At 37.4% G+C, this 27,981-nt stretch overlaps 1 protein-coding gene across 11 annotated transcripts in view; it reads right to left on the bottom strand.

Annotated features, from left to right (window-relative positions):
* The window catches only part of AAGAB (alpha and gamma adaptin binding protein), a 96,672-nt gene that overhangs the window by 67,731 nt on the left and 960 nt on the right, over positions 1-27,981 (bottom strand). The window lies entirely within an intron of this gene.

The raw sequence follows: 27,981 nt of genomic DNA, 5'->3' as shown, positions 1-27,981 counted from the left end.
CAAATTTTAATATAGAAAGCCAAGCAAATTAAATGATTTAGGAAAGAATGGTTTAGGAAAGAACCAAATGTTTCAGAAATCCATGTGCAACATGGGTATAACTGGGTGAAATTCTTAACAGTAAATAACCAAGTCAATGATGAATAAACATAGATGTGGTCATGGAACCACTGGAGCATTTTGCTTCCATAATGTCATACAATATTTAGAACTTGAAGAGACATCAGAAATTGTTCTAACCCGAACTCCCATCTCTCACACCCATAACCATAACCTCCATTTTACACAGATGTGGAAAATTAGCTTAGAGAAGTAAAATGACATGCCACTAACTGGGGTTGTAATAAGAATATACAGCCAAACGGCCACAAACTCCTTTTTAATGCATACTAAGATGAACATATAAAATATTCCTCACGAAAAAGAACACAGCAGGAGGCATAACCCTCCTAGACTTCAGACAATACTACAAAACTACAGTAATCAAAACAGCATGGTACTGGCACAAAAACAGACATGGATTAATGAAACAGAATAGAGAGCACAGAAATAAACCCACACAACTACGGTCGATTAATCTTTGACAAAGAAGGCAAGAATATACAATGGAGAAAAGACATTCGCTTCAGCAAGTAGTACTGGGAAAGTGGGACAGCTGCATGCAAATCAATGAAGTTAGAACACACCCTCACACCATACACAAAAATAAACTCAAAATGGCTTAAAGACTTAAAGTAAGACATGACACCATAAAATTCCTAGAAGAGAACATAGGCAAAACATTCTCTGACATAAATCGTACCAATGTTTTCTTAGGTCAGTCTCCCAAGGGAACAGATATAAAAGCAAAAATAAACAAATGGAGCTAATCAAACTTACAAGCTTTTGCACAGCAAAGAAAACCATAAACAAAACAAGACAGCCTGCGGACTGGGAGAAAATATTTGCAAATCACGTGACTGACAAGAGCTTAATTTCCCAAATACACAAACAGCTCATACAACTCAATAACAACACAACAAACAACCCAATCATAAAATGGGCAGAAGACCTAAACAGACATTTCTCCAAAGAAGACATACAGATGGCCAGTAGGCACATGAAAAGATGCTCAACATCGCCAATTATAAGAGAAATGCAAATCAAAACTGTAATGAGGTACCACCTCACACCAGTCAGAATGGCCATCATTAAAAAGTCCACAAATTACAAATAGTGAGAGGGTGTGGAGAAAAGGGAACATTCTTACACTGTTGGTGGGAATGTGAGTTGGTGCAGCCACTGTGGAAAATAGTATGGAGGTTCCTCAGAAAACTAAAAATAGAATTACTATATAATCCAGCAATTCCACTCCTAGGCATATATCTGGACAAAACTATAATTTGAAAAGATACATGCATCCCTATGTTCATAGCAGCAGTATTCACAATAGCCAAGACATGGAAACAACCTAAATGTCCATCGACAGATGAATGGATAAAGAAGATGTGGTACGTATATATATACAATAGAATACTATTCAACCATTTTTAAAAAATGAAATAATGCCATTTGCAGCAACATGGATGCAACTAGTGATTATCATACTAAGTGAAGTAAGTCAGAAAAGGAAAGACAAATACCATATGATATCACTTATATGTGGAATCTAAAATACAACACAAATGAACAAACCTATGAAACAAAAACAGACTCAGACAGAGAACAGACTTGCGGTTGCCAAGGGGGAGGGGAGTGGGGGAAGGAAGGATTGGGAGTTTGGGGTTAGCAGATGCAAACTATTATACTATACAGGATGAATAAACAACAAGGTCCTACTGTATAGCACAAGGAACTATATTCAATATTCTGTGATAAACCATAATGGGAAAGAATATGATAAAGAATGTATATATATGTATAACTGAATGACATTGCTGTACAGCAGAAATTAACACATTATAAATCAACTATACATCAATAGTTTAAAAAATTTTTTTAATATTCCTCAAACTCACAATTAGCAAAACACAGAAAACTAGAAGTTAATTTTAAATTCCAGAGCTAGGATTATATATTTGGAACGTTGCCATAGTTTCTGCTCAACAAAAATATATGCAGGGATTATTTAGACTCAAACTGCTAGGAAGGGACTTCCCTGGTGGTCCAGTGGTTAGGAGTCCACCTTCCAATGCAGGGGATGCAGGTTCGATCCCTAGTTGGGGAACTAGGGTCCCACACGCCAGGGAGCAGCTAGGCCTGCATGCCACAGCTACTGAGCCTGCAAACTGCAATGGTAAGCCCATGCCCTCTGGAACCCACGTGCCACAACTAGAGAGAAGCCTGCGTGCCAGAGCAAAGGATCCCCTGTGCCATTGCTGAGACCCAATGCAGCCAAAAATAAATAAATAAATATGAAAAAATTTTTTAAATTACTAGGAATGACATATAATATATAAAATGTGTATGTGCACATGTGCATTTTTTCATTGGAAAACTTTCACCATGTGGTTATTAAGAAGAACTGGTCTGGAGGAGACTTACAAGATGTCGGAGGAGTAAGACATGGAGATCACCTTCCTCCCCACAAATACATCAGAAATACAACTACATGGGGAACAACTCCTACAGAACACCTACTGAATGCTGGCAGAAGACCTCAGACATCCCGAAAGGCAAGAAACTCCCCACATATCTCGATATATATATATTTTTCCTTTTTCTCTTTCTGTGAGTGTGTATGTGTACATTTCTTTGTGTGATTTTGATGGTATAGCTTTGCTTTTACCATTTGTCCTAGGGTTCTGTCTGTCCGTTTTTGTTTTTTTTAAATATAGTTTTTAGCACTTGTTACCATTGGTGGATTGTTTTTTTGTTTGGTTGCTCTCTTCTTCCTTTCTTTCTTTTTTAAAATTACTTTTGAATTTTTTAAGTTTTAATAACTATTTTTTATTTTTTTAAATAGCTTTATTTTATTTTTTTCTTTCTTTCTTTCTTTCTTTTTTTCTCCCTTTTTTTCTGAACCATGTGGCTGACAGAGTCTTGGTGCTCCGGCTGGGTGTCAGGCCATGTCTCTGAGGTGGGAGAGCCACGTTTAGGACACTGGTCCACCAGAGACCTCCCGGATCCACGTAATATCAAACGGCGAAAGCCCTCCCAGAGATCTCCATCTCAATGCTAAGACCCAGCTCCACTCAACAACCAGCAAGCTACAGTGCTGGACACCCTATGCCAAACAACTAGCAAGACAGGAACACAACCCCATTCATTAGCAGAGAGGCTGCCGAAATTCATAAGGTCACAGACACCCCAAAACATGCCACCGGACACAGTCCTGCCCACCAGACACAGTCCTGCCCACCAGAAAGACAAGATCCAACCTCATCCACCAGAACACAGGCACTAGTCCCCTCCACCAGGAAGCCTACACAACCCACTGAACCAACCTTAGTCACTGGGGGTAGACACCAAAAACAACAGGAACCACGAACCTGTGGCCTGCAAAAAGGAGACCCCAAACACAGTAAATGAAGTAAAATGAGAAGACAGAGAAGCACACAGCAGATGAAGGAGTAAGGTAAAAACCCACCAGACCAAACAAATGAAGAGGAAACAGGCAGTCTACCTGAAAAAGAATTCAGCGTAATTATAGTAAAGATGATCCAAAATTTTGGAAATAGAATGGAGAAAATACAAGAAACGTTTAACAAGGACGTAGAAGAACTAAAGAGCAAACAAACAATGATGAACATCACAATCAATGAAATAAAAATTCTGTAGAAGGAATCAATACCAGAATAACTGAGGCAGAAGATGCATAAGTGACCTGGAAGATAAAATAGTGGAAATAACTACTGCAGAGCAGAATAAAGATAAAAGAATGAAAAGAATTGAGGACAGTCTTAGAGACCTCTGGGACAACATTAAACGCACCAAAATTCGATTTATAGGGGTCCCAGAAGAAGAAGAGAAAAAGAAAGGGACTGAGAAAATATTTTAAGAGCTTAGAGTTGAAAATTTCCCTAATATAGGAAAGGAAATAGTCAGTCAACTCCAGGAAGTGCAGAGAGTCCCATACAGGATAAACCCAAGGAGAAACATGCTGAGACACATAGTAATCAAATGGCAAAAATTAAACACAAAGAAAAATTATTTAAAGCAGCAAGGGAAAAACAACAAACAACATACAAGGGAACTCCCATAAGGTTAACAGCTGATTTCTCAGCAGAAACTCGACAAGCCAGAAGGGAGTGGCATGATATACTTAAAGTGATGAAAGGGAAGAACCAACAACCAAGATTACTCTACCCGGCAAGGATCTCATTTAGATTTGATGGAGAAATCAAAAGCTTTACAGACAAGCAAAAGCTAAGAGAATTCAGCATCACCAAACCAGCTCTACAACAAATGCTAAAGGAACTTCTCTAAGTGGGAAACACAAGAGAAGAAAAGGACTTACAAAAACGAACCCAAAACAATTAAGAAAATGGTCATACCAACATACATATTGATAATTAGGTTAAACGTGAATGGATTAAATGCTCCAACCAAAAGACACAGGATCGCTGAATGGATACAAAAACAAGACCCACATATATGCTGTCTACAAGAGACCCACTTCAGACCTAGGGACACATACAGACTGAAAGTGAGGGGATGGAAAAAGATATTCCATGCAAATCAAAATCAAAAGAAAGCTGGAGTAGCAATACTCATATCAGATAAAATAGACTTTAAAATAAAGAATGTTACAAGAGACAAGGAAGGACACTACATAATGATCAAGGGATCGATCCAAGAAGATATAACAATTATAAATATATATGCACACAACATAGGAGCACCTCAACACATAAGGCAACTGCTAACAGCCATAAAAGAGGAAATTGACGGTAACACAATAAAAGTGGGGGACTTTAACACCTCACTTGCACCAATGAACAGATCATCCAAAATGAAAATAAGGAAACGGAAGCTTTAAATGACACAATAGACTAGATAGATTTAAATAACATTTATAGGACACTCCATCCAAAACAGCAGATTACACTTTCTTCTCAAGTGCGCACAGAACATTCTCCAGGATAGATCACATCTTGGGTAACAAATCAAGCCTCAGTAAATTTAAAAAAATTGAAATCATATCAAGCATCTTTTCTGACCACAACGCTATGAGATTAGAAATCAATTACAGGGAAAAAAAACGTAAAAAACACAAACACATGGAGGCTAAACAATACGTTACTAAATAACCAAGAGATCACTGAAGAAATCAAAGAGGAAATCAAAAAATACCCAAAGACAAATGACAATGAAAACACGACGATCCAAAACCTATGGGATGCAGCAAAAGCAGTTCTAAGAAGGAAGTTTATAGCTATACAAGCCGAAGTCAACAAAGAAGAAAAATCTCAAATAAACAATTTAACCTTACACCTAAAGGAACTAGAGAAAGAAGAACAAACAAAACCCAAAGTTAGCAGAAGGAAAGAAATCATAAAGATCAGAGCAGAAATAAATGAAATAGAAACAAAGAAAACAACAGCAAACATCAATAAAACTAAAAGCTGGTTCTTTGAGAAGATAAACAAAATTGATAAACCTTTAGCCAGACTCATCAAGAAAAAGAGGGAGAGGACTCAAATCAATAAAATTAGACATGAAAAAGGAGAAGTTACAACAGACACCGTAGAAATACAAAGCATCCAAAGAGACTACTAGAAGCAACTCTATGCCAATAAAATGGACAACCTGGAGAAATGGACAATTTCTTAGAAAGGTATAACCTACAAACACTGAACCAGGAAGAAACAGAAAATATGAACAGACCAATCACAAGTAATGAAATTGAAACTGTGATTAAAAATCTTCCAACAAACAGAAGTCCAGGACCAGACGGCTTCACAGGTGAATTCTATCAAACATTTAGAGAAAAGCTAACACCCATCCTTCTCAAACTCTTCCAAAAAATTACAGAGGAAGGAACACTCCCAAACTCATTCTATGAGGCCACCATCACCCTGATACCAAAACCAGACAAAAATACTACAAAAAAAGAAAATTACAGACCAATATCACTGATGAATATAGATGCAAAAATCCTCAACAAAATACTAGCACACAGAATCCAACAACACATTAAAAGGATCATACACCATGATCAAGTGGGATTTATCCCAGGGATGCAAGGATTCTTCAATATATGCAAATCAATCAATGTGATACACCATATTAACAAATTGAAGAATAAAAACCATATGATCATCTCAATAGATGCAGAAAAAGCTTTTGGCAAAATTCAACACCCATTTATGATAAAAACTCTCCAGAAAGTGGGCATAGAGGGAACCTACCTCAACATAATAAAGGCCATATACGACAAACCCACAGCTAACATCATTCTCAATGGTGAAAAACTGAAAGCATTTCCTCTAAGATCAGGAATGAGACAAGGATGTCCACTCTCACCACTATTATTCAACATAGTTTTGGAAGTCCTAGCCATGGCAATCAGAGAAGAAAAAGAAATAAAAGGAATACAAATTGGAAAAGAAGAAGTAACACTGTCACTGTTTGCAGATGACATGATACTATACATAGAGGATCCTAAAGATGCCACCAGAAAACTACTAGAGCTAATCAATGAATTTGGTAAAGTTGCAGGATACAAAATTCATGCACAGAAATCTCTTGCATTCCTATACACTAATGATGAAAAATCTGAAAGAGAAATTAAGGAAACACTCCCATTCACCACTGCAACAAAAAGAATAAAATACCTAGGAAAAAACCTACCTAGGGAGACAAAAGACCTGTATGCAGAAAACTATAAGACACTGATGAAAGAAATTAAAGATGATACCAATAGATGGAGAGATATAGCATGTTCTTGGATTGGAAGAATCAATACTGTGAAAATGACTATACTACCGAAAGCAATCTACAGATTCAATGTAATCCCTATCAAATTACCAATGGCATTTTTTACAGAACTAGAACAAAAAATCTTAAAATTTGTATGGAGACACAAAAGACCCCGAATAGCCAAAGCAGTCTTGAGCGAAAAAAACGGAGCTGGAGGAATCAGAGTACCTGACTTCAGACTATACTACAAAGCTACAGTAATCAAGACAATATGGTACTGGCACAGAAACAGAAACACAGATCAATGGAACAAGATAGAAAGCCCAGAGATAAACCCACGCACCTATGGTCAACTAATCTATGGCAAAGGAGGCAAGCATATACAATGGAGAAAAGACAGTCTCTTCAATAAGTGGTGCTGGGAAAACTGGACAGCTACATGTAAAAAAATGAAATTAGAACACTCCCTAACACCATACACAAAAATAAACTCAAAATTAGAGGCCTAAATGATTTAGAGACCTAAATGTAAGACCGGGCACTATAAAACTCTTAGAGGAAAACATAGGGAGAACACTCTTTGACATAAATCACAGCAAGTTCTTTTTTGATCCACCTCCTAGAGTAATGGAAATAAAAACAAAAATAAACAAATGGGACCTAATGAAACTTCAAAGCTTTTGCACAGCAAAGGAAACCATAAACAAGACGAAAAGACAACCCTCAGAATGGGAGAAAATATTTGCAAATGAAGCAACTGACAAAGGATTAATCTCCAAAATATATAAACAGCTCATGGTACTCAATATCACAAACCACCCAATCCAAAAATGGGCAGAAGACCTAAATAGACATTTCTCCAAAGAAGACATACAGATGCCCAAGAAGCACATGAAAAGCTGCTCAACATCACTATTAGAGAAATGCAAATCAAAACTACAATGGGGTATCACCTCACACCAGTTAGAATGGGCATCATCAGAAAATCTACAAACAACAAATGCTGGAGAGGGTGCAGAGAAAAGGGAACCCTCTTGCACTGTTGGTGGGAATGTAAAGTGATACAGCCACTATGGAGAACAGTATGGAGGCTCCTTAAAAAACTAAAAATAGAATTACCATATGATCCAGCAATCCCACTACTGGGCATATAGCCAGAGAAAACCATAATTCAAAGAGACACATGCACCCCAATGTTCACTGCAGCACTATTTACAACAGCCAGGTCATGGAAGCAACCTAAATGACCATCAACAGACGAATGGAAGAAGATGTGGTACATATATACAATGGAATATTACTCAGCCATAAAAAGGAACAAAATTGGGTCCTTTGTTGAGACGTGGATGGATCTAGAGACTGCCATACAGAGTGAAGTAATTCAGAAAGAGAAAAACAAATACCGTATATTAACGCATGTATGTGCAACCTAGAAAAATGGTACAGATGAACTGGTTTGCAGGGCAGAAGTTGAGACACAGATGTAGAGAACAAACGTATGGACACCAAGGGGGGAAAGCCGCGGTGAGGTGGGGATTGTGGTGTGCTGAATTGGGAGATTGGGATTGACATGTATACACTGATGTGTATAAAACTGATGACTAATAAGGAACTGCTGTATAAAAAAATAAATAAAATTCAAAAATTAAAAGAACAAACTACAATGAGGTATCACCTCACACCAGTCAGAATGGCCATCATCAAAAAATCTACAAACAATAAATGCTGGAGTGGGTGTGGAGAAAAGGGAACCCTCTTGCACTGTTGGTGGGAATGTAAATTGATACAGCCACTATGCAGAACAGTATGGAGGTTCCGCAAAAAACTAAAAATAGAACTACTATACGACCCAGCAATCCCACTACTGGGCATATACCCTGAGAAAACCATAATTCAAAAAGAGTCATGTACCACAATGTTCATTGCAGCTCTATTTACAATAGCCAGGACATGGAAGCAACCTAAGTGTCCATCGACAGATGAATGGATAAAGAAGATGTGGCACATATATACAATGGAATATTACTCAGCCATAAAAAGAAATGAAATTGAGCTATTTGTAGTGAGGTGGATGGACCTACAGTCTGTCATACAGAGTGAAGTAAGTCAGAAAGAGAAAAACAAATACCGTATGCTAACACATATATATGGAATCTAAAAAAAAAAAAAAAAGGTTCTGAAGAACCTAGGGACAGGATAGGAATAATGTAGAGAATGGACTTGAGGACACGAGGAGGGGGAAGGGTAAGCTGGGACGAAGTGAGAGAGTGGCATGGACTTATATATACTACCAACTGTAAAATAGATAGCTAGTGGGAAGCAGCCGCAGAGCACAGGGACATCAGCTGGGTGCTTTGTGACCACCTAGAGGGGTGGGATAGGGAGGGTGGGAGGGAGACGCAAAAGGGAGGAGATATGGGGATATATGTATATGTATAGCTGATTCACTTTGTTATAAAGCAGAAACTAACACACTATTGTAAAGCAATTATACTCCAATAAAGATGTTAAAAAAAAAACTGGTCTGCTGAAAATAAAACCTCTTTTTTTAAAAAAATTTTATTTATTTATATATATTTTTTTGGGCTGTGTTGGGTCTTCGTTGTTGTGCGTGGGCTTTCTATAGTTGTGGCGAGCAGGGGTTACTCTTCGCTGTGGTACGCAGGCTTCTCATTGCAGTGGCTTCTCTTGTTGCAGAGAACGGGCTCTACGCACGCGGGCTTCAGCAGTTGTGGCATGTGGGCTCAGTAGTTGTGGCTTGCGGGCTCTAGAACACAGGCTCAGTAGTTGTGGTGCACGGGCTTAGTTGCTCCGTGGCATGTGGGATCTTCCCAGACTGGGGCTCAAACCCGTGTCCCCTGCATTGGCAGGCGGATTCTTAACCACTGCACCACCAGGGAAGTCCCTAAAACCTCTTTTTTAACCAAAAAATTAAATTTCAAATAAATTTAAGACTTTACCTTTGACATAAGGCCCATTTTGAAACTAACTTTCTAAACTTTTTCACCAAAACCAGAATTGTTACTCTTAAATTAACAGGTCTGTGCCAATATTTGAAAATCTGAGTTTACCTTGTCTCTTTAAGAAATCAGTAGTTCTTTCTGCGTAATTTCTACCTTAAGTTATAGTCTTTTATTAATTATCAATCAATCCCATAGCAGCCAGCTGCAGTGTCCCTCATAATGGAGCTCAGGTAAGAAATAACCAGGAAGAACACATAAGTTATTAAAATCAAAGATTCTGCTTTCATGTAAATGTCTCATAGGAAAAAAAAAAAAAAAAACTCAGATTAAAGTCTATGTTGCATCCAAAGCTAACGTTTCAAACTTCAGGCAGGTGGCATAGCAATATGCCGATAAAAGCACATATGGAAGAAGGAAAACTGAACCAAGGAGAGTAGCAAAAAATGTATAAACTGATTTCTTTTTTAAGGGTAGGAGGAGCCACCACATGGAATCAGTCTTCATTCACGGGTAATTTTTTAAAATAATGAATTGACTTTTTTTTTAAGGGGGGAGCACAAATAGTACAACAATGAACTCACTGTTTTTAAGGGGAAAGTAGAAGGAGCATGGGACCAGTACTCCTACCCAGCACCACAGCCAGTTCTTGATATTTCCTAGGCTGGTTGTATTGTTAGAAACTGGAATAAAATGTGGGTTACGCTTTTTTCAAATCAGTGTCTTTAACTAACTTAAATCAATGAAGATGTCATATATTTACTTACAAACTGCAATTCAGAATATTTGGATCCATTAAGGATGGTTCATTTTATTAATCAATGTCTAGAATACAAGAGGATAAACCAATGTGCTACTCAGAGCTCCTAAAATTTCAATTACATACTGTCCTTGGTTTTCAAGTGAGAAGATATCTACTTAACACATACAAAGAAGCTATTTCTTTCTCTTTTCTCTAAATCTAAATGAGAATAGAACCAATAAATTGGGAAAATAAATTTTACCTTTCAAAGTTTTAGCAGCTCGGTGGTTTTTTGTTTTGTTTTGTTTTCATTCTTTGTGCTGCCTAAAACAATTTGATAGGTCAATTTACTTATCAGATTTTTTTAACATTTTATGTCTAATCAGATACTTTCAGTGAGGCTGCATGTGGGCTTTATTATCACATCTGTGCCATATTAGAACTAGAGAGAGAAAAGTGACGATTGGCTCATCTAGTTCTTATCATCAACATCATAATGTAGAGTTTAATTTTAAAAATGTAAATGTCTACACTAAATATAGCTTTTCTTCCTCATCCTTTATATTTGGTTTCAAACGTTTAACAAGTTTATTCTTTTCCAAATTAAAGCAAAAATCACTCAAATGCTGGTGCACATGGCTAAGAGTTTCCGAAGATCAGTGAGTATAATTCACTCATTTCACAGATAAGAAAACTGAGGGCCAGAAAAAAGAAGCCACTTGCCTAATAGGAGCAGAGCCTAAAACAGAATTCAGGTCACCAGCATTCTTTCCCACTCTACTGTGGTGCGTTACATGTTACAATATTTAGTGTTTGAGCTAGATCACACTCAGTGTCTAACAGTCACAGCCAAAACTAACCTATGGGCCTAAGCATCCTCTTCCCTTTCATGAAAACCAAAAATAATAGCTGGAATGAGGGTACCAAAAGATATGAGCCCACAGTACAACAAACCCATCAGAAAACTGTTGATGGGTTTTGGGTATTTTTATGTCAAAAGTGAGTCACAGTGATCTTGTGGGAGTTTTTTGCCAGACAGACTTCCTAGAAAAACCTGTCACGGCCTCACTTCTTTGCCCTGCACTAAACTGAATTTTGATGTAGTCAAAAAGATGCACAAATACAATCAAGAGCAGCTTCTCCCTCCTCCTGCCATTCACTCTGCTGACAGCCACCTGGTGGAGCTGTAATACGTCATTTTTAAAGAACAAATACTAGATGATTAATTGCCAGCTATGTTATTACGAATGGTTTCACAGCTTAAAATAGTTAGTTCATAGTGTTTTCAAATGAGAAGTTAAATGTCAACTCAGTTCCAGTAGTAAGTGTAAACCTTTCCCCTAGCTTTAAGTACAAGTATAAATCTCCTTTTCTGTTTGAGAAACTGTTACATAGCCATCAATTCTCCAGCAACTCCTACTTACTTCTCACTGCCTTGGTGATCTTATTTCCCCTATAGTCCCTCCCACTTGGCAAGTTAGTGAAGAGATTCCAAAGCTGAAGAAAGCTGTAAGCCAAGGAAGCATTTCAGGTCAGTGACCCAGCAACTCCCTCTTCTTCTTGCCCTTCTTTGTACTACTCCGTCTCTCCTGATGTTCCTTCCCTCAGAAAAAGGTTAATTTGGAAAGCAATCATTAAAGAAAGAGGCAAGAAGCTTTCTGAAGTTCCAAGGCAAATTCACAAAACAGCACAAATACCCAATTTCATACATGCACATATATAAATACAATCCTTACCTTACCCCCTCACCTATCTACCCCAGCCAAAAAAGACCAAATCAGTGCATTCTAAACTCAAGGAACTGATACTGTTTTAGATTATTCATATCTCCTTCAGTAGGAGAATTAAAGACACTTTTTTTTTTTTTAAATACTTCTGAGCAATAACAGTTGTGAAGTCGTGGCTTGGCACACCAGCTAGATTTTCTTTTCTTTTTTTTTTAAACATTCTTTTTTTTTTAAACATATTTATTTTATTTATTTATTTTTTGGCTGTGTTGGGTCTTTGTTGCTGCGTGCGGGCTTTCTCTAGTTGCAGTGAGCGGGAGCTACTCTTTGTTGCGGTGCGCGGGCTTCTCATTGCAGTGGCTTCTCTTGCTGCGGAGCATGGGCTCTAGGCGCGCAGGCTTCAGTAGTTGTGGCACGCAGGCTCAGTAGTTGTGGCTTACAGGCTCTAGAGCGCAGGCTCAGTAGTTGTGGTGCACAGGCTTAGTTACTCCGCGGCATGTGGGATCTTCCCGGACCAGGGCTCAAACCCATGTCCCCAGCATTGGCAGGTGGATTCTTAACCACTGCGTCACCAGGGAAGCCCTAAAGACACTTTTAATACCAGTAGAATTAATGTGCACTTAATTAATCATGACATTGATTAATTGATTTGTGACATTGATTTGTGAAGAGTTGTCCAGTGGCTAAATCATATTTTCTATGCCCTGAGGGAAGTGACAGCTGCCACCTCAAATCAAGATGATCCTTCCAGAAAGCAGTACTCTTCTGAGAATACAGTTGGTTTTATTCTTTCTCATAGACCTGAAACTGCCTTTGCAGCCAGGCATCATAACCTCCCACCCCCGATACCAGTGTCTTTCATGGTACCCACTCCTCTGGGGGACCCACAGTTCCTTCCCCTTCCCTTTGTGATGGCAGCACTACTAACCAGAAAAAGGCCGGAAAAGAGAGACAGCACAGACCTGGGGTCAGAGGGACCTGCATTTGAATGCTGGCCCTCAGTGAGAATGACAAATTAATATCTCTGTGAGTCATCTCCTCACCTGCAACAGGGGACAAAAACACTCCTCAAATGGCTCCTTGAAGACCAAATAAAACAATGCACAAGAAGCACAGGTGGGCGCCGGGCACAGAGCAGGCCCTCAGTAAAGTTCACGTCCTCCTCCCCAGCTCAGTTTCCTGCACATGTGACAGCACTCCTGACTCTAAGAGGACAGGTTACACACGTGTTGAGGAGAGTTAGTAAGAAACATTACAATTAGGAAATAACTAAGCTGCTCTGGCCCCTCCCTTCCCAAAGTATGCCTTCTCGAATTTTTCTTTTCCATTGTTAAGGCTCAGACTGAGACAGAAGAGAAAGCAATTAGAAAAAGTATAGGAGGCAGCAGAGTCGGACGTCAGTTGAAGGGGAAAGTAGCTATTATGAAAGAAAAGAATTGAGCAAAATGTGATTTGGTAAAAAATATGACAGCCAGAGTTTTCATTAAACAGCAAGGAGGAAAGACAAAGAGGGACCTTTAAAAATCATAATGGTTCCAGGACTTCCCCGGTGGCACAGCAGTCAAGAATCCGCCTGCCAAAGCAGGGGACACGGGTTCGAGTGCTGGTCCAGAAGATCCCACATGCTGCAGAGCAGCTAAGCCCGGGCACCACAACTACTGAGCCTGCGCTCTACAGCCCTCGAGTCACAACTACTGAAGCCCATGTGCCTAGAGCCCGTGCCCCGCAACAAGAGAAGCCACTGCGATGAGAAGCCCGCACACCACAATAAAGAGTAGCCCTTGCTCACCACAAATAGAGAAAGCCCGCGCGCAGCAACGAAGACCCAATGCAGCCAAAAGTAAATAAATAAATAAATTTATAAGAGAGAAAAAAAATCATAATGGTTCCATATTGTTGCAACCAGTGACCATTTCATAGCCACAATTTCAAGAGAACGCCATACAAGGTGGGTGCTACTCTGTCCAAGACTCTATAGCAGTTATTAACTACCAGATGATTTTCCAAGTACTAGGAGTAGATCATACTGCTGCAGCGTAAAGGGCCTTTGGAGCCTGTGTGCCATTTAAAGGTTAAAACTGCAAGGTTAGGGCTGGGACTTTAGAGACAAATGTCAGGAAATTCTTATCTGTGATTCTCTGAGTAATCATCCTGCAGCCTCCTGGTGCATGTATATGCAATATCTGTCTCCGTGTACATGACAGATCCATCAGTGGAGCAGTATTAAGTGGCTGAGAAGAGGAACTGGATTGAGTTAGAGCAACATACCCCTGCTTTAATAGGAGGACAGCAATTCTGGTTTGCTTACAACACTTAATTACCTGTTCCTCACACACTCCTCTCTGGTCACTCTGTAAATTCACATTGCCACATGCTTTGGGGCTTTTTGTATCACAGTGGAAAAGTTTTAAAAGTTTAAGCAGAGGAAATCCAACTCAGCCCTCCTGCTTTTCATCAAGTTTGCTTTCTCCCAATAGCTGTGTGGACTTAGTCACCACATTTTCATGTTAAAATAACTGAGGGTGGGGGTGTGGTGGGGGAGGGTACACGGTCTCTGCTTTGCCCTTAGAAGACCAACGTGAGAGACCAACATGCACAAAAGACATAAAGAAAGAAGCTGGCAGCCAGGGGAGACAGAAAGTGGAGAAGTGCTTTACGAGGGCCAAGGAAGAACCATCAGCCTCTAAACTTCACGGGCTGCATGCAAAGACCACTTTATCAATCCCAGTGGCACAACTGATGGACAATTCCCACTCATATTTGGGGGAAAGGGGGGGACTTCTTTGGATTCCATTACTATCACTTATTTATTGGAATCATAGGTCCAGATATCATCTAAAGCAGTGGTTCTTTATGGCGAGGTGATTTTGTCTCCCAGGGCACATGTCAACATCTAGAGACATTTTTGGTTGTCACAAGCGAGGAGATGCTACTGGCCCCTAGTGGGCAGAGGCCAAGAATACAATGCACAGGACAGCCCCACACAACAGAGAATTACTCAGCCCAAAATGTCAACAGAAACCCTGATCTAAAGCAAACGAACTTGTGGAACTGACTTGACTGTATTCATGAAACAAAATAAAAGTTGTGGAATGCAAAGTTGGTTTTATTCTTTCTCATAGAACTGAAACTAGCCTTTTACAGCCAGGCACCATAACCTCCCACCATAGACATAAATGACTTTCATCTGCATCTGATAAAATCTCTCTCTGATAAAAATCTATCTCAAATGTATTCTTTAATTATTTTAACCATAAAAATTATCTGGCAATTAATCTTAGATGCTTTGAAAATAATTTATAAATGGTGATTTTCCAAAGAACACATAAGTCTAAACAGGGCAATTATGAGATGAAAATAATTTTCATATTCAACTGGTAATGTTTCATAAACAAATCAACAGCAAGTAATAAAACTTCACAAAAAATGTCAATGTCTGCTCAGGTTGACAATCGAATCTGCAGCAGATGCTAACTTATTCTGAAAGAAGGTAAACATGTCTAAGATGAATTTTCCAAAACAGAGTAAATTTAATGAAGAACATTTATTTTGTAGCTCCTGTATGTAAATACTGAAAATAAGCTTGGTCCGATGGAAAACGTTACAAAACTAACAGACCCAACATCCCAGTATCCAAAAGGTCCTTCCAGATGGGTTAAAATCATGATTGGAGAACACACAGTCAAAGGATAATGGAAAAAGAAAACACTGATAAATTGGACTTCAACAAAATTTAAAACTTTTGCATTTCAAAAGATACCATCAAGAAAACCAAAAGATAAGCCACAGAATGGGAGAAAATATTTGTAAATTACATACGTGATATGGAACTTGTGTCTAGAATATATAAAATACTCTTACAACTCATTAATAAGAAGACAAAAAAAAATTTTTTTAATGGGAAAAAGCAAGACATGGAAACAACCCAAGTGCCCATCAACAGATGATTGGCTTAAGAAGATGTAATATATATAAACAGTGGACTATTACTCAGCCATAAAAAGGAATGAAATACTGACATTTGCAGCAACATGGATGGACCTAGAGAATATTATACTTAGTGAAGTAAGTCAGACAAAGACAAACTTTACATGATACCACTTATACGGGGAATCTAAAAAATAATACGAATGAATCTATGTACAAAACAGAAACAGACTCACAGACATAGAAAACAATCTTATGGTTACCAAAGGGGAGAGGGACAAATTGGGAGTATGGGATTAACAGATACAAACTACTATACATAAAATAGATAAGCAACAAGATAGCACAGGGAATTATATTCAATATCTTATAATAACCTATAATGGAAAAGAATCTGAAATATATATATACACACACATATATATATCTGAATCACTTTGCTGTACACCTGAAACTAACACAATATTGTAATTCAACTATACTTCAATTTCTTTTTAAATGAGCAAAAGATTTGAATAGACTTTTCACCAAAGATATATGAATGGACTATATACACATGAAAAGATTCTCAACATCATTAGTTACTAAGAAAATGCAAATAAAAACCACGAGACACTACCTCACCCCCACTATATAAATGAAAATACAGATAATAACAAGTGTTGTCAAAAATGTGGAGAAATTGAAACCCTCATACATTGCTGACGGGAAAGGTAAAATGGTACAGCCACTCTGAAAAAGTCCAGCAGTTTCGTAAAATAGTATACAATAGTTTCTTAGCGTGCCCATAACAGCATTATTCATAATAGCCAAAAAGTGGAAACAACCAAACGTCTATCAACAGATGAATGGATAAACAAAATGTGGCCTCTCCATACAATGGAATACCAAGTACATGCTCACAGCAGGGGTGAATCTCAAAAACATCAAGCTAAGTAAAAGAAGCCAGACACAACAGACCACATTTCATATGATTTCTTTTATATAAAATGTCCAGAAAAGGCAACTCTATAGAGACAGAAAGTACATTAGTGGTTTCCCAGAGCTGGGGTGGGAATGAGGAATGACTGCTAATAGGTAGAAGGTCTCCTAGAATGACAGAAATTTTCTACACTTAAAACAGGTGGATTTTATGGTATTTAAATTACACCCCAAAGCTGCTTTAAAAAAATCACTTTATTGACAAGGTAGGAGATTGAGGCACAGGTTTTAGATACTGAGAACAATGATGGCACATGTAAACACAGTCAGTAAGTATTTGTGCAATGAAAAGTTAACGTGCTTAAAATCAGATACCTAGGAAGAAGGTAGAACTCAGCACTCAATTCACAAATTTTTTTCCTCACAAAAGTCCTGAACAACCCCAGCAGAATTCAGACAGAATGACAATTCTCTTATGTCAGCATAATAGTGCTCTTTATTACCAAATGATCACACATTTTCCTGCTCTGAGCATACTGATTTTGATCCAGGTACTACTTTACCCCCCCCTGTGTAGAACCGGCCTTCAGGTCTGTGTGGAAAATTAAACACTAAAAAGGTTATTTGTTACTGAATCTAAAACATCACAAAGGCTCTTTAAGAGTTTCCCAACTGTCCTCTCTGTCTTAACGTACCTCCGTCTTGCTTCTTGGATAAGTAATTCTCAGAGAGGTATTTGTGGTATCTGTGTGCGCTGGCTCCAACACAAATACAACGTCGTGTCCAGATCCTCATTCTTGCCAGACATATTTAAAACAGTTTTCATACTTTAACCTTTTTTTAAAAATGGTTTTATATCAGATCTCATTATTTATTGAGTGTCATTATTTGCTGAGGAATTATACAGAGCAAAAGGCAGCAAGTTGTTTAAACCAAATGACCACTGCATATTTTCTGGATGTTTTTTATCTTCTGCTACAGAAAAATAAGCAGTTAGGTGGCCCAGAAATAAAGGCCTGAGTCTAGATACACTCAGAATCCTCCAGGATGATACAATACTCTCAGTATCATAAACGGTTTTGTGCAACGTCGGCTGATGTGTAATACTTCCCCACTGCTCTCTACCCCGTTACTGGAATGCCATTTACTGGGAAGACAAATACCTTATAATCATTTAACTCTTCAACAACAGCTAAAAGATTAGTCTAACACTTCACACAAATTCTCTACTTGACCGATAAAAAAAAAAACAACAAATTGGGCACCAATAGAGGCATTTTCATTTTTTATTAGCTTACGGTAGTTCATCTACTAAGGTTCCAACTACCATGAAAGAGAAGGTATAAACTTATTTTGAACCATAAAAGTTCTCACTGTAGTAGTGAAATCTTCTATTGTAATTTCTCCTATCCCTAAATTCACCTTGAATACATACAGCTCTGGCCACCAGGAAGTTCATCATATTTCACATATATAAAAGAACTAGAAATGAATCTCCAACTTTTACGAGCTGAACAACCTGAGAAAATCACAACCTCTTTGACCTTTAATTACACATACATACACAAACATACACCACACACAAACACACAGGAAGATAACATGGATGTGTTTTATAAGTCCCTTTGGGTCTGGAAAGAATGTGACTTGTATTTAATCTTAAGGTTGATGACTTACATTCCTTTTTTAATAAAGATAACAATCTTGAGCCTTCTTTTAATGTTATTTGAAAATTTTTAAATATATTAAGTATCAAAGTTAAAAAAATCAAAGTTCCCCCACCCCCATTACCATGTGAAATCACTGCTTTAGTCTGACCACTTAATATATCACTCTGTGATGACAATTCTAGGCCCTCGTGGTAAATCTTGCTGGCCCAATCTTTCTTCCTTTGAAGAAGATAAAGACTTGGAAATATACAATCCAATCAAAGGCACAGTCCTCCTACCACAACAAAATAAGCAACTTTGCTTAAGCAAAAATTATTACTTATTCTCAGAGTAAACTAAAAGGCTCCACTCAGAATACCTCAAGCAGCTACAGAAAAACTCAAATTAGAAGACCCAAGTTCTTATCTCTATTCTGTTGCTAGATAACATTGGCTAAGCTGTACAACAGCCCCTACTGTGAAATAAGAATGTTCTCTTTAGTAAATTACTTTAAGATCCTTTTGTAAATACAAGAGTCTGACAGACCTAGAAACAAACCCCCAGTGTTACAGAAGAATGAATGTTTCCCGAAGCAGCAATTTCATACCTGATGGCCAGCTCTGCCTGCATAATTCCCCAAAGCCTAGTCTACCCATCATATAATTGAACTACCTGGTTCCACAGTTTTAGAAACCTGAGGACCAGCGGATTGTTTCTATGGGTAAATGCATCTGAATTCCAAACACAAAATGTCAAACTCTCTACTACAAGTGGAGTGTCTACTGCAACTTTAAAATCGGGCTTGATTCTTCAGTTTTCAAAAGATAAACGTGAAGCATTATATAATCTAACATAAAAATAACCGATACCGTAGAATTTTACATCTAGAAGGGCTGTTAGAGATGATCTGCAACAGCCTTTTAATTTTAATGTTAATTCTACAGAGCAGGAGTGACTAATATATACAGTGTTTCTACTTTGGGCTCCCTCAATTGAGAAAATAAAAATCCAGACACTGTTAAAGACCATCAGGTATGCACATGCCCTTTTTAAAATACAGGTCCTTTGGGCAAGGATTTATTTTTCTTCACTTAGAATTAAGACTTCAACCATTCTAGATAATCCTGCAGCCTGTGGAACAAAAACCACATTCACAGAAAGACAGACAGGATGAAAAGGCAGAGAGCTACATACCAGATGAAGGAACAAGATAAAACCCCAGAAAAACAACTAAATGAAGTGGAGATAGGCAGCCTTCCAGAAAAAGAATTCAGAATAATGATAGTGAAGATGATCCAGGACCTTGGAATAAGAATGGAGGCAAAGATCGAGAAGATGCAAGAAATGTTTAACAAAGACCTAGAAGAATTAAAGAACAAACAAACAGAGATGAACAATACAATAACTGAAATGAAAACTACACTAGAAGGAATCAATAGCAGAATAACTGAGGCAGAAAAACGGATAAGTGACCTGGAAGACAGAATGGTGGAATTCACTGCTGCGGAACAGACTAAAGAAAAAAGAATGAAAAGAAATGAAGACAGCCTAAGAGACGTCTGGGACAACATTAAACGCAACAACATTCGCATTATAGGGGTCCCAGAAGGAGAAGAGAGAGAGAAAGGACCAGAGAAAATATTTGAAGAGATTATAGTCGAAAACTTCCCTAACATGGGAAAGGAAATAGCCACCCAAGTCCAGGAAGCGCAGCGAGTCCCATACAGGATAAACCCAAGGAGAAACACGCCGAGACACATAGTAATCAAATTGGCAAAAATTAAAGACAAAGAAAAATTATTGAAAGCAGCAAGGGAAAAACGACAAACAACATACAAGGGAACTCCCATAAGGTTAACAGCTGATTTCTCAGCAGAAACTCTACAAGCCAGAAGGGAGTGGCATGATATACTTAAAGTGATGAAAGGGAAGAACCTACAACCAAGATTACTCTACCCGGCAAGGATCTCATTCAGATTTGATGGAGAAATCAAAAGCTTTAGGGACAAGCAAAAGCTAAGAGAATTCAGCACCACCAAACCAGCTCTACAACAAATGCTAAAGGAACTTCTCTAAGTGGGAAACACAAGAGAAGAAAAGGACCTACAAAACAAACCCAAAACAATTAAGAAAATGGTCATAGGAACATACATATAATTACCTTAAACGTGAATGGACTAAATGCTCCAACCAAAAGACACAGGCTTGCTGAATGGATACAAAGACAGGACCCATATATATGCTGTCTACAAGAGACCCACTTCAGACCTAGGGACACATACAGACTGAAAGTGAGGGGATGGAAAAAGATATTCCATGCAAATGGAAATCAAAAGAAAGCTGCAGTAGCTATACTCATATCAGATAAAATAGACTTTAAAATAAAGAATGTTACAAGAGACAAGGAAGGACACTACATAATGATCAAGGGATCAATCCAAGAAGAAGATATAACAATTATAAATATATATGCACCCAACATAGGAGCACCTCAACACATAAGGCAACTGCTAACAGCTATAAAAGAGGAAATCGACAGTAACACAGTAATAGTGGGGGACTTTAACACCTCACTTACACCAATGGACAGATCATCCAAAATGAAAATAAATAAGGAAACAGAAGCTTTAAATGACACAGTAGACCAGATAGATTTAATTGATATTTATAGGACATTCCATCCAAAAACAGCAGATTACACTTTCTTCTCAAGTGCACACGGAACATTCTCCAGGATAGATCACATCTTGGGTCACAAATCAAGCCTCAGTAAATTTAAGAATATCGAAATCATATCAAGCATCTTTTCTGACCACAACGCTATGAGATTAGAAATGAATTACAGGGAAAAAGCTGTAAAAAACACAAACACATGGAGGCTAAACAATACGTTACTAAATAACCAAGAGATCACTGAAGAAATCAAAGAGGAAATCGAAAAATACCTAGAGACAAATGACAATGAAAACACGACGATCCAAAACCTATGGGATGCAGCAAAAGCAGTTCTAAGAGGGAAGTTTATAGCTATACAAGCCTACCTAAAGAAACAAGAAAAATCTCAAGTAAACAATCTAACCTTACACCTAAAGGAACTAGAGAAAGAAGAACAAACAAAACCCAAAGTTAGCAGAAGGAAAGAAATCATAAAGATCAGAGCAGAAATAAATGACAAAGAAACAAAGAAAACAATAGCAAAGATCAATAAAACTAAAAGCTGGTTCTTTGAGAAGATAAACAAAATTGATAAGCCATTAGCCAGACTCATCAAGAAAAAGAGGGAGAGGACTCAAATCAATAAAATCAGAAATGAAAAAGGAGAAGTTACAACAGACACCGCAGAAATACAAAACATCCTAAGAGACTACTACAAGCAACTCTATGCCAATGAAATGGACAACCTGGAAGAAATGGACAAATTCTTAGAAAGGTATAACCTTCCAAGACTGAACCAGGAAGAAATAGAAAATATGAACAGACCAATCACAAGTAATGAAATTGAAACTGTGATTAAAAATCTTCCAACAAACAGAAGTCCAGGACCAGACGGCTTCACAGGTGAATTCTATCAAACATTTAGAGAAGAGCTAACACCCATCCTTCTCAAACTCTTCCCAAAAATTGCAGAGGAAGGAACACTCCCAAACTCATTCTATGAGGCCACCATCACCCTGATACCCATACCAGACAAAGATACTACAAAAAAAGAAAATTACAGACCAATATCACTGATGAATATAGATGCAAAAATCCTCAACAAAATACTGGCAAACAGAATCCAACAACACATTAAAAGGATCATACGCCACAACCAAGTGGGATTTATCCCAGGGATGCAAGGATTCTTCAATATATGCAAATCAATCAATGTGATACACCATATTAACAAATTGAAGAATAAAAACCATATGATCATCTCAACAGATGCAGAAAAAGCTTTTGACAAAATTCAACACCCATTTATGATAAAAACTCTCCAGAAAGTAGGCACAGAGGGAACTTTCCTCAACATAATAAAGGCCATATACGACAAACCCACAGCAAACATCATTCTCAATAATGAAAAACTGGAAGCATTTCCTCTAAGACCAGGAACGAGACAAGGATGTCCACTCTCACCACTATTATTCAACATAGTTTTGGAAGTCCTAGCCACGGCAATCGGAGAAGAAAAAGAAATAAAAGGAATACAAATTGGAAAAGAAGAAGTAAAACTGTCACTGTTTGCAGATGACATGATACTACACATAGAGTATCCTAAAAATGCCACCAGAAAACTACTAGAGCTAATCAATGAATTTGGTAAAGTTGCAGGATACAAAATTAATGCACAGAAATCTCTTGCATTCCTATACACCAATGATGAAAAATCTGAAAGAGAAATTACGGAAACATTCCCATTTCCCATTGCAACAAAAAGAATAAAATATCTAGGAATAAACCTACCTAGGGAGACAAAAGACCTGTATGCAGAAAACTATAAGACACTGATGAAAGAAATTACAGATGATACCAACAGGTGGAGAGATATATACCATGTTCTTGGATTGGAAGAATCAATATTGTGAAAATGACTATACTACCCAAAGCAATCTACAGATTCAATGCAATCCCTATCAAATTACCAATGGCATTTTTTACGGAGCTAGAACAAATCATCTTAAAATTTATATGGAGACACAAAAGACCCCGAATAGCCAAAGCAGTCTTGAGGCAAAAAAACGGAGCTGGAGGAATCAGACTCCCTGACTTCAGACTATATTACAAAGCTACAGTAATCAAGACAATATGGTACTGGCACAAAAACAGAAACATAGATCAGTGGAACAGGATAGAAAGCCCAGAGATAAACCCATGCACATATGGTCAACTAATCTATGACAAAGGAGGCGAAGATATACAATGGAGAAAAGACAGTCTCTTCAATAAGTGGTGCTGGGAAAACTGGACAGCTACATGTAAAAGAATGAACTTAGAACACTCCCTAACACCATACACAAAAATAAACTCAAAATGGATTCGAGCCTTAAATGTAAGACCAGACACTATAAAACTCTTAGAGGAAAATATAGGAAGAACACTCTTTGACATCAATCACAGCAAGATCTTTTTTGATCCACCTCCTAGAGTAATGGAAATAAAAACAAAAATAAACAAATGGGACCTAATGAAACTTCAAAGCTTTTGCACAGCAAAGGAAACCATAAACAAGACGAAAAGACAGCCCTCAGAATGGGAGAAAATATTTGCAAACGAATCAACGGACAAAGGATTAATCTCCAAAATATATAAAGAGCTCATGCAGCTCAATATTAAGAAAACAAACAACCCAATCCAAAAATGGGCAGAAGACCTAAATAGACATTTCTCCAAAGAAGACATACAGATGCCCAAGAAGCACATGATAAGATGCTCAACATCACTAATTATTAGAGAAATGCAAATCAAAACTATAATGAGGTATCATCTCATACCGGTCAGGATGGCCATCACCAAAAAATCTACAAAAAAATAAATGCTGGAGAGGGTGTGGAGAAAGGGGAACCCTCATGCATTGTTGGTGGGAATGTAAATTGATACAGCCACTCTGGAGAACAGTATGGAAATTCCTTAAAAAGCTAAAAATAGATTTACCATATGATCCAGCAATCCCACTACTGGGCATATACCCAGAGAAGACCATAATTCAAAAAGACACATGCACCCCAATGTTCACTGCAGCACTATTTACAATAGCCAGGTCATGGAACCAACCTAAATGCCCATCGACAGACGAATGGTAAAAGAAGTTGTGGTACATATATACAATGGAATATTACTCAGCCATAAAAAGGAATGATATTGAGTCATTTGCTGAGACGTAGATAGATCTAGAGACTGTCATAGAGAGTGAAGTAAGTCAGAAAGAAAAAAACAAATACCGTATATTAATGCATGTACATGGAACCTAGAAAAATGGTACAGATGAGCCGGTTTGCAGGGCAGAAGTTGAGACACAGATGTAGAGAACAGACATATGGACACCAAGGGGGGAAAACTGCAGTGGGGTGGGGATGGTGGTGTGCTGAAGTGGGCGATTGGGATTGACATGTATACACTGATGTGTATAAAATTGATGACTAACAAGAACCTGCAGTTTAAAAAAAAAGAAACAAACAAAACAACTAATACTAAACTTTCATTGGGTTATTTGTATGGAAATATGTTAATATAAATGTTTCAGACATTACATGAAATTTCTAAAAATCTTATATGTTCTGGTATAATGTTATAAGTCATAATTCTAGTTATTACTTTAAAATGTATATCTCAGGAAAAAAAAAAGATTAACTATGAATTGAACCTGGATGATGGATACAGAAGAGTTAATTATACTACTATTTTTGTTTATTTTTTTTTATTGTTTTCTATAATAAAATGTTTTTAAAAATTAAAAAAAAAAGATTTCAACCATTCTAAATGGAAATGTGAGCATATTTGAAAACCTTCTTTTAGAGTTAATCTTCTCTCTCAGTTCTTACACCAATGCCACCACCTTAAATACTTCTGATTGCTAAGGAATTCCAACACTTTTCAATGAGACAGCCCATGCACACAAATCCCGAATGAGAACATATGCTCCAGCACTTGGTACTTGAGCACTCTAGGCAACTCACCAAGCCCCAGTTTCTTCATTTATAAAATGGAGAAACCCTGACTCCATGAATTCACAAGGATACAAGAACCAAACTAAATTATGTGAAAACATGTTTGGGAAGAATACTGATATACATATAAATGCTTATTATAAGATCTCCAAATTCCCACATTTCACTAGAAGAAAAAAATTGCTCCAAATGTTCAGGTGTAGGACCTAAATGGCTTACAGTTGCTAAGTTAGCATTACATACATTAAAACCAAATGGGATTTTTCTATCTAAAGTTCCTTCTAGGAAAATAGAGTAAGATGTTAAAACTTAGGTATCAACATTTTAATATTTCCACAGGTGGAGCACATACTTTCACCACATCCCTCCTGAAGGCAGGGATAGTCTCTTAGTAGTCCTTTCAGCTGCAGTAACCGGCACAGAGACTAGCTCTGTTCTTAATATCAGAATACACTTTTCCAGAATAAAAGTAAACTGTTCATATAAACATATGTGGGGTGGAAGGAGGTCCGGCCTGGGGGTACCGACACTTGCTCTCACACCACACACAGCCTTGCATAAGCATTCTGAGCCTTCATTTCCCTTTAAAAGTCTACACTGGTAATGCCCCTTTTATCTGATGTCAGACATCCACCCAGAATACTGCACATAAAGCCTTTGAGTGACAAAATGAAAAAAGCTTCTCACAAAGTCCACACTTTATCCATAGTAGAGGCCTACTGATTTTTATTTCATGTATACTTATAATAAACTTGGTTACTTGGTTATGAAATAGTTCCCATTATTGTTAAAAGCAGTACTTTTTTTTTTTTTTTGGCTGCACCACGCAGCATATGGGATCTTAGTTCCCCGACCCGGGATCGAACCCGTGCCCCCTGCATTGGAAGCGTGGAATCTTAACCACTGGACCACGAGGGAAGTCCCCAAAAGCAGTAAAATAGATCAGATGTCGAAGGAAAGAAACTGGAGAAACCCTAAATGTTCTTCTTCCTGATGCATGGGAAGAAACCAAACCTTCCCCAAAAGGTAAATCAGATTCAATCCAAAATCATACTATTGCTTAATGTCACTGAACACTTAAAAGTCATTCATTATGGCAGTCTCCATCTTTTATGCCAAAATTAGACTCAATTTGTGATTAATTTAATTCAGTCTTTAATTATGATAAAACAGAATCAATGCTCAGCAAATACTGTACTACATTCTAATACTATCCGTGGTTACCCAAATCATTAACCTGGGAAGAAATGGTAAAAGCCCTCTTTTATAGTTCACTTTTCCTTACTCAAGTAATCTCTTCACTAACTGCTTCTATTTTATTTTTCACTACATAACATTAATGGAATCACAAAGGAAAGGTCGTCTAATTTTAAGCAACACAAAAGTTATCCAAGAAGCATTTTACATATAGAAATAAAGTGGATTATTTTATTTTACAGAATTAATTTTATTCCCAATGATGCTAATATATTTTAAAGAAGTACAGTGTTAACTATTCCCCAACTATAGGTAATCAGCTCCTTCAAGGAAGTGACCGTGTCTGCCAATTCTGATCCTTAAAGCACGTGATAACCAAAAGAAAACTTAACAAATATTTCTGAGATTGGCTTTGAAAGGACTTTTATATATCAGTAATGGAAATCCAAATGCATATAATTCCTTTGGAAAGTTAAATACACCAAGGATCTTAAGAATTCTGAGCAAATTCTGATATGTTCTCTAGATGTAATATATGATGGAAACTAATTTACAGTGTAATGGTAGATGAAAATATCAGGATAAAAATAATCTATGAAATATATGTAAAATATAAAAGTATATTTTATATAAATATATGTATTTATACAAATCATACACCTTAATGTGTTATAAATATATAATTGTATACATTTATTATTTAATATTTCAGATACAATATTTTGAATTTTTATATATAAAATGTTAAAAATATTACATGTTATACATAAAATATAAAAATTATATATGAAATGTAGTTATCAATTTTTTAAAACCTGTGCATTGGGAAAAAAACTGGAAGGAAATGCACAGAAATGTTAACACAGTATTTGTGTTTGGGTGATGAGACCTTGGCTGACATTTTCTTTTCTACATGTGCTAAATCTTACTTAATGGACTATGCACTACTTTTAGAATAAAACAATTTTCAAAAAAAAAAGAAAGGAAAAAATGGGAAGGAGCACTGATGAGAGGTAAGGAAATGGCATAATTAGAGCAGTTAGTTACCATTTAGTGTTATAATTAAGGAACTTTTTATGTGATCACAAATGATAACTAAGTTACAGAACATTTGTGCTGGAGTGACAAACTGCCTAATTCTGTCATTTGACAGGTACTACAGGAAGAAGTTACAGCTTATACGATGCTTTACACTTTACAAAATGCTTTCAAAATGTCACATCACCGGTCCTTCAAAGAATCCTGTGAGACAGATTCATATGCCCCATTTTCAGGATCAGGAAACTGAGAGCTAGAGAGAGAATGTGCTTTAATAATAATATCTACCATTTACCGAATGATTACTCTGGGTTAAGCACAAAATCCTGT

This window comes from Balaenoptera acutorostrata, chromosome 3, assembly GCF_949987535.1.
Source record: "Balaenoptera acutorostrata chromosome 3, mBalAcu1.1, whole genome shotgun sequence".
NCBI lineage: Eukaryota > Metazoa > Chordata > Mammalia > Artiodactyla > Balaenopteridae > Balaenoptera > Balaenoptera acutorostrata.
This window is presented reverse-complemented; position numbering and strand designations above follow the sequence as displayed.